Source organism: Brachypodium distachyon, chromosome 3 (assembly GCF_000005505.3).
Source record: "Brachypodium distachyon strain Bd21 chromosome 3, Brachypodium_distachyon_v3.0, whole genome shotgun sequence".
NCBI lineage: Eukaryota > Viridiplantae > Streptophyta > Magnoliopsida > Poales > Poaceae > Brachypodium > Brachypodium distachyon.
The window spans coordinates 10400899-10419290 of record NC_016133.3 but is presented as its reverse complement, the minus strand read 5'-3'; positions in this window follow the sequence as shown (position 1 = coordinate 10419290).

Below are 18392 nucleotides of genomic sequence, written 5' to 3'. Positions count from 1 at the left end.
CCGCCGTCACACCCGCCGCGCCCACGGCATCTCGGTCGCCGCCGCCCGATGCTGGGCGGGCCTTCTTTGTTGGGGCTGCCGGCGACGTGCTGGTCTGCCCCCTCTTCCTCGACGAACTGGAAAGCACAAAAACAAGATTAGTCAGGCACACAAATTTTTTTGAAATCAAAGGTGTTCTGGAAAATATTGAACTTACCCTGACGATTTGAGCTTGAGCACCCGGTCCGCCAGGATCCTCCTCGTTGAAGGGCCGCTTCGCGCGGGGGGAGCGGGCGGAGCCGCCGGGGTGGTTGGGACGGGTGCTGCGGCCGCGTCGCTCCCGCGGAGGCCCCAGCCCCCACGTCGCCGTGAGGCTCCTGAGGCTGCGGGCAGGCCTTCTGCCTGCTCGCCCGCTCCGCCGCGGACCGCCTCACCAAGGTGATGTGGTCTTCCTCGTCGTCCTCCTCCAGCGCGACCCCGCCTGCTGCCGGGGGAGCGGCGTCGTCATCGTCGTCGTTGCTGAGGTCTCCTCCGACGCCCAGCGAGGAGTCGTCGGAGTCCGAGTCCTCTGCTAAAAGATCGAGTATGTCACAGAGGGGGGGGTGAATGTGACCAGTTTTAATTCTTTCTTCAAAATGAAGACTGAAGACTGAAGACAGTCACAGTACTTCAACAATTTAGATTACACTTATCAATTTTAGAGTTGCAGCGGAAAAAAGAAAGATGAACAGGTTTAGCAGCAGCAATGAAGACAGAACACAAGAATCAATTATACTTCGTAGAGAGCAAAAGTTGAGGAACAAAATCACCAAGACTGAAGACACAGGGATTTATTTCCGAAGTTCAGATTGTTGGCACAATCCGACGTCTCCGTTGAGGGGGCTGAGTCACACAAGACTCGCAGACACACAAGTCCACCCAATCCTCCTGAGCTAAGACCGAAGTCTCGCCCAGTTATTCGTGTTAGATCTTGAGGTGATCTCCGGACCTTCACAGACTGGTTGATGGCAAATCACAATCTTCGATTGCTCTTCAACACTGACTCCTAGCCGTCTAGGTGATGCCAATCACCAAGAGTAACAAGCTTCAAGTGCTCAGCTAGAGAGGGGATCCTATTCTTCACGCTCAGTTCAGCTCTAAGGGTTTATCAGGTGTTCTTCAAAACAACTCACGCGGGATCACCACCAAATTCCTTCAGGGTGGGTCGTCTTATATAACCTTGTCCATGGCTGATCTAGCCATTGTGACCCGTTGGTTAAAGTGAACTTTGAGCCTCCAGCTCACACTTTATAATTTTGTCTCACAACGGTTAGATTGGGTGGTCAAGCAAGAAAGCGACAGATTTTCAAACATATTTGAACTCAGAGTGAAGACTTCACGCGGAAGTTTCTGTGAAGCCTGAAATGCTTCATTCTTCACTCCGACGAAAAACACCCACACAAAAAAAAAGGGTTTTCGCCTAAGCTGAACATGAAGAATAAGGTTTCACCTAACCAGCTCCACACTTCAAACGCCCCTTAATAGTACGGCGTTCCTATACCCAAGTGAAAGAAAAAGCTACGGAAAGACCTATGAAGAATGCTATGCTTCACGTTCTTCACCGTTCTTCACTGAGTTCATCATACTTCACGCCAGTACCTATACTTCAATTTTTAGGGTCATCGATGCTGGTTAAACCAACTCTTTTGAGGAACTAAAACCTGAAACACTCCGTGTAACTCATTAGTTCCTCAACCATGTTGTCATCATTCATCAAAACCATACAGGGGCAAGGTTTCCCTTTCAATCTCCCCCTTTTTGGTGTTTGATGACAACATTGGTTAAAGCTTCAAAGATGGGAAAAATTAAGTGTGAAGCTTTTAGCTTCTGAGTTATATGAAGACTCCCCCTGAAGATATGCACTATTTAGATTGCGTTTGAATGCAAGTGCAAAGAGCTTTAGGAGTGTGAGGAAATCTTCATATTCTTCAAAGCAAGGGTGTGCATCGTGTACAGGGTTAGAGTAGAAATAATAAGAATTCATACATGCTCATAAATTGAAGTAAACAGATGCAGCACCAAAAAGTATTGAAGTAAACATGCATGCATGAGTAATGAAAATGCATGAAGATTAAATTTATTACAGGCATTTCAGAATCCTCTTGCAAGAGGCAATATTAAGTGTACTTCAACACAACCAAGAGTTTTAAACCACACACGATAGGACTTAAAGTTTTTAGGACGACGACGACGAAGAACCAAATAAAAAGCAAAACTCCCCCTCAGCAAAATAAAGCGAAACCTCCCCCTAACTCCTTCTCCCCCTTTGGCATCAAGTCGCCAAAATGGTTGAAGATTACTGGTTTGGTGTAGTTTCGCTGTCTTCAGGCTTCAGAACGTCGAGGTAGTGCTTGGCGAGGAAGTCTTGAAGTAAGCCACTGGTCTTCTCTTCGCGTGACACCAGCTTCTTGAGGAGTACTTGCTGATTCTTCAACAGAGCGGCCTGCTTCTCATGGAGATCCTGTTGATCTTCAATCTTGCGGGAGAGCTTCACAATGAGATTCTTCAAAGAACCATCCGTGCCGGAGCTGGTCTCATACTAAGAGTCAGATGGACGAAGTGCTTGCTTCAGCTGCGGTTGCGATGGGATGGGCTGTGAAGACTCTGGGCGATCAGAAATTGAGGTAGGAGGAAGCACAGACGGCTCTGGATCTTGAGGCTTCAGCGAGAAGTCCTTGTGCTGATGCTCCAACTCAAAGCGCTTCTCAGACAACTGCAGGATGATCTTCCTAATCTGGAGTGCATAGGGCAGGGCACGCACACGGTCTGCTGAGGCATGGGTGATGGTCTGAAGAATATAGTTTCCAAAATCTTTCTTCTCACCCTTGTATACGGCAAGCAGCAGATTGCGGTAAAGACCGGCTATCTCGCTGGAGCTGCCATGCTCGGGAGAGAAAGTGAAACGGAGAATGTCATTTAGAATCTTCACTTCAGGCTTTAACCCAGCCAGTCCTCCATAGGCGCCAGAGAATCTTTCTTTATGGAGAATGGCGACGTCTTCATCTGAGGCAGCCTGTTCTTCTTGGATCTTGGGCTGGCCATCGAACTCAGCGAGACCAAGGAAATCCTTGAAGTGCCTGGAGGTGCAGCTGTGCCTGTCACCATCTGTCATCCAGTAGATGTTGTAGCCCTTTGAGTTGTCTTCAAATCTGCAGACCTTTCTGCCGAATGTAGCATAGAACTGAAGAATCAGCTCATCATTCGAGTTCTGGCAAGTCTGAACAAACTTGAGCAGATGCAGATCGTTAAGGGCATTCGCGGCAGTCATGACACCACTCTGACGATTGGTGGCGAACCATTCATCATTGATGTACTTTATCTTGGAAAAGTGGGTCCTTGGAAGAAGAATCTGCGCATAGTAGTCCTGCTGCTCAAAAGACCAAAACCTCTGGTCTTCAGCTGATCTCTCCTCCTTGTACTTCAGCCCATTCTCTAGCCTCACGAGGCGAAGCTCAGCATTCTTCAGGGCCTTGAAGTAAACCTTCTCTCGGTCAGAGGATATAGGCATCTTTGGCTTGGGAGACAACAGCTCGCGGTTGTCTTCAGACATAGTTTGAGATCTCATAAGCATCTGTGAGAGTCTCCTGTCTTCACGATCCTTGGCAATTCCGGATCGTCTCTTCTTCGGCGCAGGCTTCAACAGATCTTCTGGCAGATGGTCAATCTCCATTAGATCATTAGATACTTTCGCGGGGTCTTTCTCTTCTTCCTTCTTCTCTTCTTCCTTCTCTTCTTCTTTCTCCTCATCACTTGAGGAATTTGGGTCGGACGGGTCTGACGGGTCGGACGGGGCAACATTCTTCTTCTTCTTCTTAACAACTTTCTTCACACGAACTTCCGGCGTTGGCAGTGGGGCATCTGCATCAGTTTCTACATCATTGGCATGCAAATCACGAGTGGCTTCAGCTTCGAAATCACAAGTTCTTCCTTCTTCAGCAGAGGCATCCACTGATTCAGTGCGAGGCAACGAGCTACTGTTGGGGGGTTCTTCAGGACAGTTGAGGTCTTCTTGGTTCTTCCCCAACACCTCATCTCCTTCTTCCTGTTGAGCGGTGTGCTCGGGTAGTACTGTGGGAGATGAAGCAGCTTGTTCCTGTTCCTCAGCAAGTGAAGTAAGCTTGATTGTTGATGTATCTGGCACAAGTGTGTCAATAGCTTTCTTCAGAGGAGCTGCCGCAAATGATGAAGTGGAGGAACTTCTTCCAGCAGGAACTTTGATCTTCAGACCAAACTCCTTGGCAGTCTTCTTCACTTCAGCGATTTTACACGCCTTGGTGGTCATGGTGATCTTCGGAGACAGAACAGTTGATGGTACATCCTGACTTTCTTCAGTGTCAGAGGGGGCAGCTGGATCATGTCTGGCCTTGAGAACAATCCCACGACGGGTCTCACGAGCTGCATCTCTCGTCTTCTCATTCTATGTCTTCTCCCGATCAACTTCTTCATTTCCGCCCTGTATTTCAGGCGTTTTCTCGGCGGCTTTCTTCCTTGCTTTACTCTTAGCCTTATCAGCCTTCAGTCTTTCGGCTGCTTGTTTCATCTGCTCAGCGAGCAGAGCCTTCTTCTTCTTCTTGTCAAGCTCAGCTTGAGTTTTCAACGCAAGTTCTTTTTCTTTCTTCAGGGCGATGAGGTCAGCCCTTTTCTTTTCTTCGGCTTCCTTCTCAGCCTTCTTCTTCTGCAGTTCAGCAGCTTTCTTCTCTTTCAAGGCAGCTTCTGCCTTCTCCTTCTAAACACGTTTCTTCTCAGCACGGTCTTCTTCTTCTAATCGCCTGGCAACACACTCGCTGCGGTTCCTCTCCCATTCCTCAGCCTGATTCTTGGCAACGATCAGGCCTTCAACATGGCTCATGGCAAAGCGTTAGCAATTAAAATTAATGCATTAGGTTTAAAAACATAATGCAAAAACTAGGATTAAAACCCTAATATAAGGTTTTATTGGCATCAGCCAATTAATTTAATTCAAAGATTTTATTTCTCTGTCCCAATGGACAGAGGACATTGAAACAAATTTTTGGGCACTGCTTTCAATTAAAACAGTGCTAAAAGATTATACAAATTTAAATGGTTCAATTATTCAAATTTAAATTTAAATAGTGCAAAAAGATTATACAAGTCAAGAGCTTTCCAGAAAGGTAAAATTTGTCAAATTTGGCCAAAGGGTTTAAAAGTTATAAGCATTTGAAGTTATATGGGCTTTTCTGCAAAACTGCCATTTAGTGAGGGATTAAGTTTTTATTAAAAACCATGACACATGGCGCAATCTCATTGGACAATACCGGTTCGCTTAAAAGAATTAAATCGTTTTAATCTCGGCCGTTGGCTGAGATCCAACGGCTGAGGGCGTTCGGGGTCACCTGCGGGAACCCTAGGGTTCCGGTGAGCGGCGGCGACAGCTCGGGGCGGCGGCGCGGCGTGTTCTGGCGAGGCTGCAGGCTCGGGAAGTGGTAGAGTCGAAGCAGCACGGCATGGCTGAAGCGATCCCCCTTCACCAAGGGTTCGATCTCTGTGCTTACTGTGCTAGTCCCTGGATCGACTCACTAGTACACACAGTTTCATGATGAAGTATACAGAAACAAAGGTCAAAAGTACTTTATTACATCGCATCATCCAGAATTTAAATAGTACTTACAACCTCTCATGACCTCTTGGGCCAGCATAAACAAATACTGGTTCATCATCATAAGACAACGTTTCAAAATACTGCAGCGGAAAAAGGGTAGAACATAAGGGCCACACTACTCCAAGGTGAGAGCATGTTGGAATGTAAGCACATGACCCATGACAAAACGACGAACCTCACTCATCGTCGGATCCACCTGCATTATTAATTGCAGCCACTACGTGGTCAATACATTTGAATGTAGTGGCAAGCTCACTAGAGTTATAAAGGACCTACCAAGTATATGCATAGTTTGGCTAAGGGGGGGGGGGGTTGGCTATTTTGCATAAAAACATCATTATTCAAATCTTATCATTTTTAGACAAATAGTTTTGAATTCTATTGGACACGGGGTAGAAACACCCATGCTCCCATTATCCTAGGCACATTGAGTAGAAACATCAATGCTCCTACCCAGTTCAAACCATTCATTTTATTAGGAAATTTGAATGAGTGAGACTTTCCTTACAGCTCCGATGTCTAGTTGCTCATAATTGTCCGTAACCGGGGACATGGCTAAGTACTCAGTTTGACACTCTCGAGAGGTGGTACACTTTACCCACAAGAAATCGATGTGTTAATCCCTTGCTGTCCTCAGGGTAGAGCAGCAACGGCATCGATTACAGGAATTTTCAGAACATATTCCCCCAAACCACCTGAGGGACGCGTTCCAACCTACACTGCTACATACCGATGTCACCTCGGATCCAGGTTCATATTTCTTACATCCATCCTGGCAGAGCCCATAATACCATGTGGTTGTACTGGAAGCTACTAAACAGGAAACTAGTCCAGTCTCTGGTTACCCCGGGTGGCATCCCACATTGTGACGCAGGCGCTCCCCGAATCGCACGGGGAGACGACCATGGACGCTCCCGAATCACACGGAGAGACGACTCAGCGGGCCCCATAGAAATGGACCTAACGTCACGACATCCGAAAACTCAAAGCAGCCCACCCAGGATGATTCATTGAATTACTTGTTTTGCCATACACTAGGAAAATCATATTGTAATTCAATAGTATCACATTGTAATAATACCACCCTCGTATATTAGCATAGCATAGCAATTTACTACTACGATGGCAATTGGTGGTAAGATCATGGCAAAGGTATCCTATACTACTAGGGAAATCATAGCATAGCATAGATACAATAATAATCCTAACAATGCAACTAATAAAATCTAGTGCATAATGAAATAATAGGATAATGATCAAAGTGAACTTGCCTTGATAATAGTTGGTATTCAAACACTTTTCACAGTCACACAGTTCGCTCTCCGAGAAAACTATACAATCAGGCAAACATACACATTTGGGTTACGGACCTACATTCCGACACGCTCTCACCGTGGTGTTGATGTGCCCTTGTATCTTCCGTTTTCCGCTGCTAAACAGTTGCTTTATTTCCAGCTAACCCGTAAGGTTATGCGAGTTGTAAGTATCTTTTAAATTCTGGATGATACGTTGTAATATTGAGACCTTTGTTCTATGATATTTCATCTTGAAACTGTGTGTGCTAGTGAGTCGATCCAGGGACTAGCACTAAAGCACAGGGATCGAACCCTTGTAAGGGGGCGGTCGCTTCAAGATCTCACAAGATACACCAGCAAGATAATGCCGCCATGTTTTTGTTGCAAAAACAACTGCAGCGAGTTCAAGATCATGCGTGGGATAGTTGAGTTCATTTGGACAAAGTTGGCGGTTCAAGATCATGCGTGGGATAGTTGAGTTCATTTGGACAAAGTTGGCGAGACACATATGCCACAACTTTCCCATCTTGGAAAAGGACAGCGCCTAGACCTTGGCGAGATGCATCGCAATAGATTTGGAAAGGTTGAGTAGTATCTGGAGGAGCCAAAATTGGAGGTGTAGTGAGTTTTTCCTTCAAAAGTTTAAAGCCCTCTTCGCACTGAGAAGTCCAAACAAACTTCTTGTCTTTCTTGAGAAGGTCGGTCAAAGGCTTCGCAATTTTGGAGAAATTGGGGACGAAACGTCGGCAATAACTTGCCAAACAAAGGAAACTCCGGATTTGCTGTGCATTCTTGGGTTGAGACCACCCAACAATGTCCTGAATTCGCTCCGGATTGACAACAATTCCCTTTGCCGAGATGACGTGACCAAGATAATTGACTTCTGGAAGCTAGAACTCACACTTGGAGAACTTAGCATAAAGTCTATTTTCACAAAGTTTGGAAAGGATGAGGTGAAGATGTTCTTCATGTTCTTCCTCGGATTTAGAATAGACAAGAATGTCATCCAAGTAGACCATGACGAATTTGTCCAGATATTGCATGAAAATAGAATTCATTAGACGATAGAAGGTAGCTGGAGCATTGGTGAGGCCAAAAGACATGACTGTGTACTTGTAAAGACCATTACGAGTAGTGAAAGCGGTCTTTGGAATGTCCTCCTTCCGGATTTTGATTCGATGATACCCTAAGCGTAGATCAAGTTTTGAGAAAACTGCGGCTCCGGCTAGTTGGTCAAACAGATCGTTGATTCTAGGAAGTGGGTATTTGTTCTTGATTGTATGTTGATTAAGAGGACGGTAATCAACACACAGACGTTCCGTTTTGTCCTTCTTCTGCACAAACAGAGTGGGACAACCCCAAGGAGAGGAGCTTGGACGGATGTATCATTTCTTCTCCAAGTCTTCAAGTTGTCTTTTAAGTTCCGCCAACTCTAGTGGAGACATCTTGTAGGGACGCCTATGATTAGGAGCAGTTCCTGGTTCGAGTTCGATCACAAACTCAACCGCTCTGTCAGGAGGCATACCTGGTAAGTCCTTCAGGAAAAACATCCGAGAATTCGCAAACCACCTTAACAGATTCCAAAGTTGGAAGTGGCTTTGCGTCTAGAGAGTAGAGATGGGTGTTTGTGGCCTTAGAAGAGTGGAAAGTGACTATCTGGCTAGTGGAATCTATCAGAATGACAGACTTAGCAGCACAGTCTATCAAAGCTTGATGAGGTTTAAGCCAATCCATCCCTAGAATGACATCAATGTCAGAGGGTCCGAGGGCTAGGAGGTCGGCGAAGAAGATAAGATTGTTGATTTGGATTCGGGTGCCACGACTTATCTTAGTTGTCCAAGCCCGGGACACAGGGGTTTGGATTAGAACAGGGTTAAGCAAGGTGTCTTGTTGCAAGGCAATTTCTCGTGCAAAGGAGTGCGAAACGAAAGAATGCGATGCTCCAGTATCAAATAATACTTTAGCAAGAACAGAATTAACATGCAGATTACCGATGAAAACGTCGGTAGCTTCCTCTGCTTGCTCAGCATTGACATGATTGACACGGGCATGGTTGGCATTAGACTTGTTGTTGTCATAAGACCTTTGCTGATTACCCTGAGCCGGAACCATCGCCTGGGTTGGAGGAGGGCGAGGTGCTGCCTGAATCTGATTCAAAGGGCAGTGAGTAGCAATGTGGCCTTGCTGTTTGCACTTAACAGACTCTGGTGTCACTGTTCTGATTCTGGGGTCTTTGCTGCCCACTGTAGCTCTTGAGAGAGACAGCCTGGGAGGGTGGGCGGGAACCTTGACCACCATTCCTCTGACCATATGCTGGACGGACAGTTGCGTTGTTGGGAACCCACAACCTCCATTTTTGAGAACCAGCGTTGTTGTTGCCTGAGGAAGAAGACCCAGTATCACGAGAGTGTTTGCGAGAATCCTCAAACTGTGCACGGCCATGTTCAGCTTGCAGAGCAGTATTGACCAAGTGTTCAAAGGAATTGCACTTCATGAGATCTAGAGCATACTTCAGCGACGGATTGAGACCCTTGCGAAACCTTTCTTGTTTCTTCAAGTCAGTAGAGATCTCATCGCCAGCATAGCGAGCAAGACGGTTGAAATCCTTGCAGTATTCGAGAACAGAACTCTTGCCCTGAGTCAGACTGCAGAATTCCTCACGCTTCCTGTCAATCAGACCAGCTGGGATGTGGTGCTTTTGGAAAGCGTCCTGGAAGTCAAACCAAGTGATGACTGCATCAAGAGGCTTGGAGGCTTGGAAATTCTCCCACCATGCGGCTGCTTCACCTCGGAGGAGATAGGTCGCAAAAGGAACCATGTCCTCATTAGCCACATGAGCGGTGTAGAGGGCGCGGACCATCTCACGGAGCTAGTCATCAGCATCAAGTGGTTATGACGGTAGAGAGAAAGTACTTGGATTGAGAGCAAGGAAATCCTTGATGGAAACCCTGCCATTAGCCCCATTGTTTGCATTGTTGCCCTGATTGTTTTGCCGGTTGTTCATACGCTCAAGGATTTGTCCCATCTGAAACAGTATGTTGCCTAACTCAGGCGGAGGAGGTGGATCACGACGAACAGGCGCCATCCTGTTTGCACAATGGTTTACACAACAGTTGAAACACAGTTGCATGACATAAAGCCTCAAAGGATAACATGAAGTCTGAGATATCACATAGTGCCATCCAAAGATTTAGTGACTACAATCATCCAAAACAAAGGAAAGATTACACTACTCATCTTGCCATTCACAACGCACAGGAAGTGTGGCCAAGGATGGAACTACGGATACAAGAGACCTATCCTGACAAAGCTGTCAGAACCTCGACAGTGGTTGCGGAGTGTACGGAAACATGTACGCATCTGCCTTCTGTTCCCGGTACAGGAACTGACACGGAAGGTACGTACTCTCGAACACTCTTGGTGGGCCACGTGCTGGAGTAAACCCATCCACTGGGAACGCATGGGTCAACTCAGGAGCAGGAGGTCTCGGAGGATAGCGAACTTCATTCTCGTACATTCCTGCATCAACCACGGCAGAGAGGAGACCGAGTGCTATCCACAGCTGCTTGCGGTAGTGCTCGACCTCAGCGCGCATGTTTGCCATCATGTGCTCCTGGCTTGACACGAAGTTGCAGAAATCGTAGCTGTCATTTGCAACCTTCTCATCGGGCAAGCCTGGAAGTGTGAAGAACTTGTTCTCGCACGCGATGAAGCCCCTTGGGATATACTTGAACGGTCCTTTGTCCAGCCTTTCGTACTTCCTACGGAGTAGGGTCATGCACATGTACGCCACCTGTTGGATTGCCAACTCAATGGTGTGCCTAGTTCCCACTGCTTTGTGCATTGGAAACTTTTCTGAAGGCACGTCTTGGTGGAGGCGGACAACGGCACGGTAGTACTCCTGGTTGAACTCATGGTAATCCTGGAATACCGTGTACTCCGGCTGGTATCGCAAACCGATGTGCCTCATGATCTCGCGAAGCACCTCAGGGAAAACTTGGGTTGTCTCACAGTTGGACATCAAGACCACCTGTGGACGAGGAGGAGTGTAGAGCGACATCTGAAAGAAAGTGATTACATGATTAGAACTTTGGAAGAACTAGCTTTATCTATGCACTATAGATATGAGCCAAACAAGAAGGAATGGTTGAAGCGACCGCCCCCGTACACGAGTTCGATCTCTGTGCTTTAGTGCTAGTACCTGGATCGACTCACTAGCACACACAGTCTCAAGATGTAATATCATAGAACAAAGGTCTCAATATTACAACGAATCATCCAGAATTAAAAGATACTTACAACTCGCATAACCTCACGGGTTAGCTGGAAATAAAACAACTGTTTAGCAGCGGAAAGCGAAAGATATAAGGGCACATCAACACCACGGTGAGAGAACGTACATCTTACTCGTCGTCAGAGCTTTCTGCATCATTAAACGATGCAGCCACTAGGGTCAATACATTGAATGTATTGTCAAATACACCAAAGGGTTATAACAGACCTAACCAGTATATGCAGCATTTGGCAAGGTGGAGTTCAGGCTGTTTGCGTGTAAGCAGAATATAATTTACCCTACTACAAAGGAATGTTATAATAATGTTAACTAATGGACACCGGGTAGAAACACCGATGCTCCTATTAACCTAGAGCACGTTGAGTCGATTCATCAAGTGCTCCTACCTTGTTCAAACCATAGAAATGGACCCATAGAAATGGACCTGACGCCGCTAATCCTCAAAATCTTCAAAGCAGCCCACCCAGAACGGTTCATTGAATTAATTGTTTTGCCTTACATCTAATAAAACATTTCATATCACCAAAGACATAACAATATCATAATGTAGTTATTTCCCCCACGATACTACCATAGCCTAGCATTCAACTACAATCGATGGCAATTTTGGTAGCAAGGTAATGGCGAGGGTAACTATACTACCTGGGATTTATAGCTAGCATAGAGGTACGAGTAATATTCCTAATGCATCTAATAAAACATCTAGTGCATAATAAAATATTTGGGAGAATGATCAAAGTGAACTTTCCTTGTCCAAGGTTGTGGTAGTTCTCGCACTCTTCGCAACAACAAGGAATACACTCCACACAATCTAAAATAAAAGAAACATATACACAATAAACACAACATTCAATACAAAAACCGTGCCATGATGCATATGCCATGATGATGCACACAAAGGTTACTTCTAAAGTAAAAAGTTTCGTTTCTGTTTTGAATAGTCTTTCAAATGATTTGGACAGATTATACAACATCAAAGTGGTAATTAATATGCATGACACATGGATAGGGTTTAAAACAAAAAATTGTACGGCTTTTGCAACATAGAGCAATATTTAACTTGTATGCCATGATTATACAAAAAAATAATTTCTTTTCTGGTCCTAATGGACAGAGAACAAGTTTAAATAATTTTACAGCAAACTAACATGCTCGAAACTATTTTGAAACAATTCATTTGAAATTTAAACCATATTCAACCATTCTGTAAATTGCATGAGACTAAGTTGTTCAAAACTGAAATTAGACAATGCCAAAATATTCTACAAGTTGTGACGATTCCAGAAAGGTGCGGATAATAAATTTTGGACAAACGGTTTGAAAGATATGATGTTTTGAGGTTGTAGGGGCCTTTCTGTAAAAGTGCATTATCTCTTTCGGCCGAAAATAAAATAAAACCCAGTTTGCCACGTGGCAGAATTTGATTGGCCCGTACTAGGGTTCCCCAGGCGGCGGCGCGGGCGGGGGGCGACGGCAGAGGGCGCGGGGCGGCGGCGGCGCACAGCGGCGCGGGCGGAGGCGGCTGCGCACGGGGGGGGGGGGGGGTGCAGGCTGACGGCGGCGCCGCGCGAGGCGGCGCAGGGCACGAGCGGAGCGGCTGGGCTCAGGGGCGGCGCAACAGGCGCGGTTCGGGGCGAAGGCAGGCGGCCCAAGGTTGCGGGCGGCGGCCGGCGGCGAGGAAGAAGGCCGGCGCGGCGGCGCGGTTGGGCGGCTCGGTCCGAACTCGAAGGCGAGCGCGTCACGGGGTGCGCACGGGAGAGAGGAGAACGGAGAAGTGGCCAGTGATGAGAGAAGCTCACCGGAGCGGCGACGAAACGCGAAGAACGGCGACGGCAGAGAGCAACTCTGGCGAGAAATTAATCTCTAACCGAAGCAAAATTGGGCGAGCGGTTTGGGGGAAGTGGAGGAGAAAAGTGAGGGCTTCGGGGTGACGCGCAGGGATTTGGAGGAAACAGCCCGTGCGTGGAGAAATCAGAGGCAGAGTCATGGGCGACGCGGACTCGTGCGTGGCCGTGAACTTCGGGGTGGCAGTTTGGGGAAGAAGGGTGGCGGGGTCCCATCGGTCAGTGGCCGCGGGCGGCTCGGGCTGGGCGGAGCCGGTCGGACCGGTCCATTTCGGTCCGATTCGGCTGGTTCGGTCCGGTTCAGCCGGTTTTCTCCGGTTTTTCTTTTCTTTCTTTCTAATTTCCGTTTTTGAACCTCAAAATTGATTCGGAGCTCCAAATCACTCCAAATAAAATGCAACAAAATTTGTAAAATCATATTTTCATATGATCTAACTTTTGGAACAAGAATTTCTTAAAATAAAATATTTAAAAACACATTTGCCTATAAAATGACTTTTAGGGCTCTTAGTCTATCAAAATAAATTATTTTTCAAAATAGTTTCAAAAGTCAACTTATGGGATAGCTTTATATATGCGTTAAATCCCTTTTTATTCCCATACCCTCGTGGATTAAAATGCAATTACTCAAAAGGAAGAATCAAAGCCCAAAATCAAATAAAGGCATTTTTGCAAAAGGGTTTTCTAGGTAAATTTCAGGGTTTTCAAAGTGATTGAATGCAAGGGTGACAAGATGCTTATGATATGCAATGCATATGAAGGGTTTTGAAAATTGGGATGTTACAATGGTCTTTTTCTGACAACGAAAACAACAACAGAACTTGAATGGCACCAACTAAAAGGAACTACGGAAAAACAAACCCCGATATACCTAGTTTAACAACTGAGGAAAGAGGGGATTTTTCCAAAACAAGAAGGGTGGGTGGGTGGGAAAAGAAGAAAAATCAGAGTCTACTTTTGCATTTTTCAAATAGTTTAGAGATTAAAATAGTTACTAGACTCAACTTCGACCGTTTCTAACCAGAGAGAAACCTAAGGGCAGCGAGGCTCTGATACCAAATTGTGAGACTCTGGGACCGAATTTATACAATTTAGCCCCAAATGCTAACTCGCGCATAAGTTAAGCCTAGTGCCTCCCTCCGATGAACACTTCACAACATACACGCAATGTGTTCACCGCAGGTTTGAATAAAAAATGATATCATTACCTCACTCTACATCACTCTAAAAGCTTCATTGTTTCATCCTATCAGTTTTAAACAAATAGTTTTAATTCTATTGGACACGGGGTAGAAACACCCATGCTTCTATTAACCTAGGCACATTGAGTAGAAACATCAATGCTCCTACCCAGTTCAATCCATTCGTTTTATTATGAAATTGGAATGAGTGAGACCTTTCTTACAGCTCCAATATCTAGTTGCTCATAATTGTCCGTAACCGGGGACACGGCTAAGTACTTAGTTTGACACTCTCGAGAGGTGGTACACTTTACCCACAAGAAATCGACGTGTTAATCCCTTGTTGTCCTAGTCATAGATCTAAGAGGTAGGAACAAGGTTGGGACAAAAGCGGAGTTGGAATGGAATTGATTTGGTAAGTTTGGTTGGGCATGGACTAGTGTGGCCAAGTCTGGAATTTAAGTCTATAGGAACTGTTATAACTTAGATACTTTGGCAATTTGGCAAATGGTGCTAAATGGCAAAACATGGGATGAAAAGTATGCTACTGTATAGTATTAAGATTTCACGTCTAACGCAACAAGTCTCATCCCAAAAGGGTCCACAGAGAAATAGCTACTGGCTTGCAAAGCTGGCTAGTCTGATTCTGACAGATTAAAGATACTAAATTCTACTGAAAATGTACTGGTGCTAATGGCTTCAAAAGACAGAGGGCCAATGGGATAAATTAAACTAGATCTAACAGGATTTCAAAAGACACTGGTTTGACCTAAATAGGAGGTGTGAGTCAAAAGATACAGGCTTACAAAAAGGGCTAATCTATAACAAAGTTTCTGTAACTAAAGGCTTAGAATTGGCCGTGTGGGAAACTGCTGAAGGTACTGTTTTGCAACGACGATTCACTAGTGTGGACGAACTTGGAAAGGTGTCAGAAGAGGTCTAGGATATAGATTTCGATTTGATCTTGACATGACAGAAATAATCATCTAATTTGAAGTAATGGCTCAAAAGATATAGGCTCCGGAAGACAGCTAACTGATGTGAGTGTTAACAGATACGACTTTTGGTTGAAGATGCACCTCTGTAGATGAATCCTAAGTTGTGCAAGAAGTACACTAATGTGTAGATCATGATCAAATTGATGGTCTACAGAAGGTTTGGAACCAAACGGATCAATGGATCAACCTACATGAATTTCGAAAGGTGGCTAATCCAGAAACAACGTGTTCTGGATAGCAATTTCAAATGAAGATGCACTACAGAAGATCTTAGATACGGGATATACAAACTAATCTGACATAGAGTGGAGGACGTGCTCTAACTACAACAGAAAGATTCGGCCGAAAATGATATATAGGTCAAAAGATATGGGCTTCTAAACATGGCTAATCAAAACTGCTGCGGCTGAAAAGTTGCTCACCGGAAAAGACACGGAGTTCGCCGGAGTTGAAGGAGGACGGCGATGATGTCGACGTAGGATTCGATGGGGCCGTGGAAGACGTCGAGGCGGACATCGTGACGCGTTTTTCGGGGTCGAGGGCGTCTCCGGACGGCGACGGCGCGGCCAACGGTGACGGTTTTTCGCAAAACCTTGTCAAAGGGGTAGGTGAGTGTCATAGAAGTCTACCGGCGAAAGGAATCGAGAAAAGGAGCTTCGGGGTGATCTCACCGTGAACAATGGCAACGGTGACCGACGGGGAAGGACGTTGATGTACCGGTCTGTACAGAGGTTTAGAGGCGAAGTTTTCCACATGGGATTGGGAGAGGAGAGGCAAAGGCTCAAAGTGACGCGCGTGGAATCCTTTTATATTGGCCGAGGAGGGAGATCGGGCGCAGGATGTCGACGGTCGGCATTCAGGCGCCTCTTTTGAAAACGGCGATTTTGAGAGGAAACTTCAAATTGATTGCCTGAATCGGTTCCTGCGATGGTGAGGATTGATGGGGTGGTTTCCTTTCGAAGAGAGACGCGCGGGAAGGAAAGAAATCGAAGGAAGAAAATATGGAAGGAGGGTTTTCTTTACGTGCAAAGGAGGAAGACGAGCACGAGCTCGTGTGCTCGGCTGGGCTGCTCGGCCAGGTGAGTTGGGCCGGCCCAGTTTGGGTCGGCCCATTCTTCTTCTTTTTTTCCTTTTCTTTTTTTTCCATTTCTGTTTTTATTAATAACTTTTGATTCCTAACTCTAAATAAGTCCAAATAAATTCCAGTAAATTTGTAAATTCATATCCTCCAAAGTCTGAACTTTTGGGACTTGAATCCTTTCAAAATAAAATAATTAAAAATACTTTTGCTTATATAAATGTCATTAGGGCTTTATAAGTAATAAATAAAATAGATTTTCAAATCTATTATGAAACCTTTGTTTCATAAATTAGTTTAAACTCCAATTAAATATTAGGTTGGCATACTTTGCACCAAAACCCTTGCGTAACTAAATAACCCATTGGGTTGAACACCAAATAATATCTCATAATAATTATATGGTTCAATAAATTCCCAAATAGCTGTATAATACCGAATCACAAACCATGTAAGCCATCGTAGATGTTTCCAACTATATATATATATATATATATATATATATATATATTTGGGAAGTCACGTTATCCCACTCTTAACGACGGAATAAATGTTGGAATAACATTTGCACATGAGGATGTCACGTTATCGTCTTCTCGAAATATTTCAAAATAAAAATTAACATGTCAAAATAAAAATCGAGAAAAACATAGCTGCATCATTAAATATGTTTCCAACCTTATAACTAGGAAAGTCATATTATTCCCTCTCTTTATCATTTAAATAAATGTTGGAGAACATTTCTGATCGATTTAAATATTCTAACGATGCTCTCAAATGGTCATGGCATCCAAATTGGAAACTTAGTGTGTTAGTAAATCCTTCAAAAAGAACATAGGATTTATTTAGATGCAAAGAATAATCCGGTGAAAATATAAGATGCATATGGCTCCAAAATATAATAACTTTGAACGTACATAAATGTCCCAACCATGTTGTATAATTTGGATAGTCATATTAATCCACTCTTTCGTTGAATATTCAAACATGGTGTGGAAAAATTTAAATAAGTCCTAAAAATTTCAAATCCTTCAGAAATTCACAACCAAAATATTTCCAAAGCCAATATTTTATTTAAAATAATTATTTTATTTAACATTCCAAAATGGGAAAATTCTGGGATGTTACCCATTCTAATAAGCAACACTAATGCATAGGTATTTAAAAACAACAATAATAGGATAATGATCAAAGTGAACTTGCCTTGGTTATGATTGTTGAAGCCTTCTTATTAAACGACACACAATCACTACAATCGCACTCCGAGTGATCTATCGTGAAGAAATGAATAACGCTAATAAACACATAGTTCAATAACTCCAAATAAATCCAAATAAAGAACTAAACGTGATAATCAACGATTATCTTTAATGCTAAAGTGTAAGTTTGGGTTTGAAAAGGATGGGAATGGTTCGAAAGGAATTATAACTAAGGAAATAACACTATACCCCTTTGTATCCCATATGTTGTATTTTTGAAAACATGGACAATGCACATCTCACGATCCAACTAATGTTAATACAAGATATGCAACAATATGACAAAGCTAGCATGCAGACTACGAATCTTAAGTGAACATGATAGATAGCAAAACATCATGTTAATTGTTGTTCTAGCATGATAAACTACTAATATTTAGTTAATTTAATTAGTGAAGTAATTAATTTGAATGCATCAAATTCATCTATGCAATTCTAACATAACTATACATGCTAAATGACTAAACTACATGAGAGTTAATTTTATTAGCTCTAGTTTATTTTCATGCCGAGGCTAACAATGACCTAAATCTCATGATGCAACTTATAGGTTTGAAAATATATTTACATAAATTATTTTAGTGATACCCAAACCAAGAAAACATAGATCAAGAACCTAGGGTTTACGATATCAAGATATGATATGAATCTCCAAGTTGTTGGAACGAATTAGAGAATGGAAAACTAGTCTAAATGAGTTTAAGGACATAAACATGCTATGATCAGATCATAAACACGCGATAGATGCAAAGAAAATCTAGATTAGAAGGTTAGACAAAAGGCTAGGATTGTATTGGAATTGGAA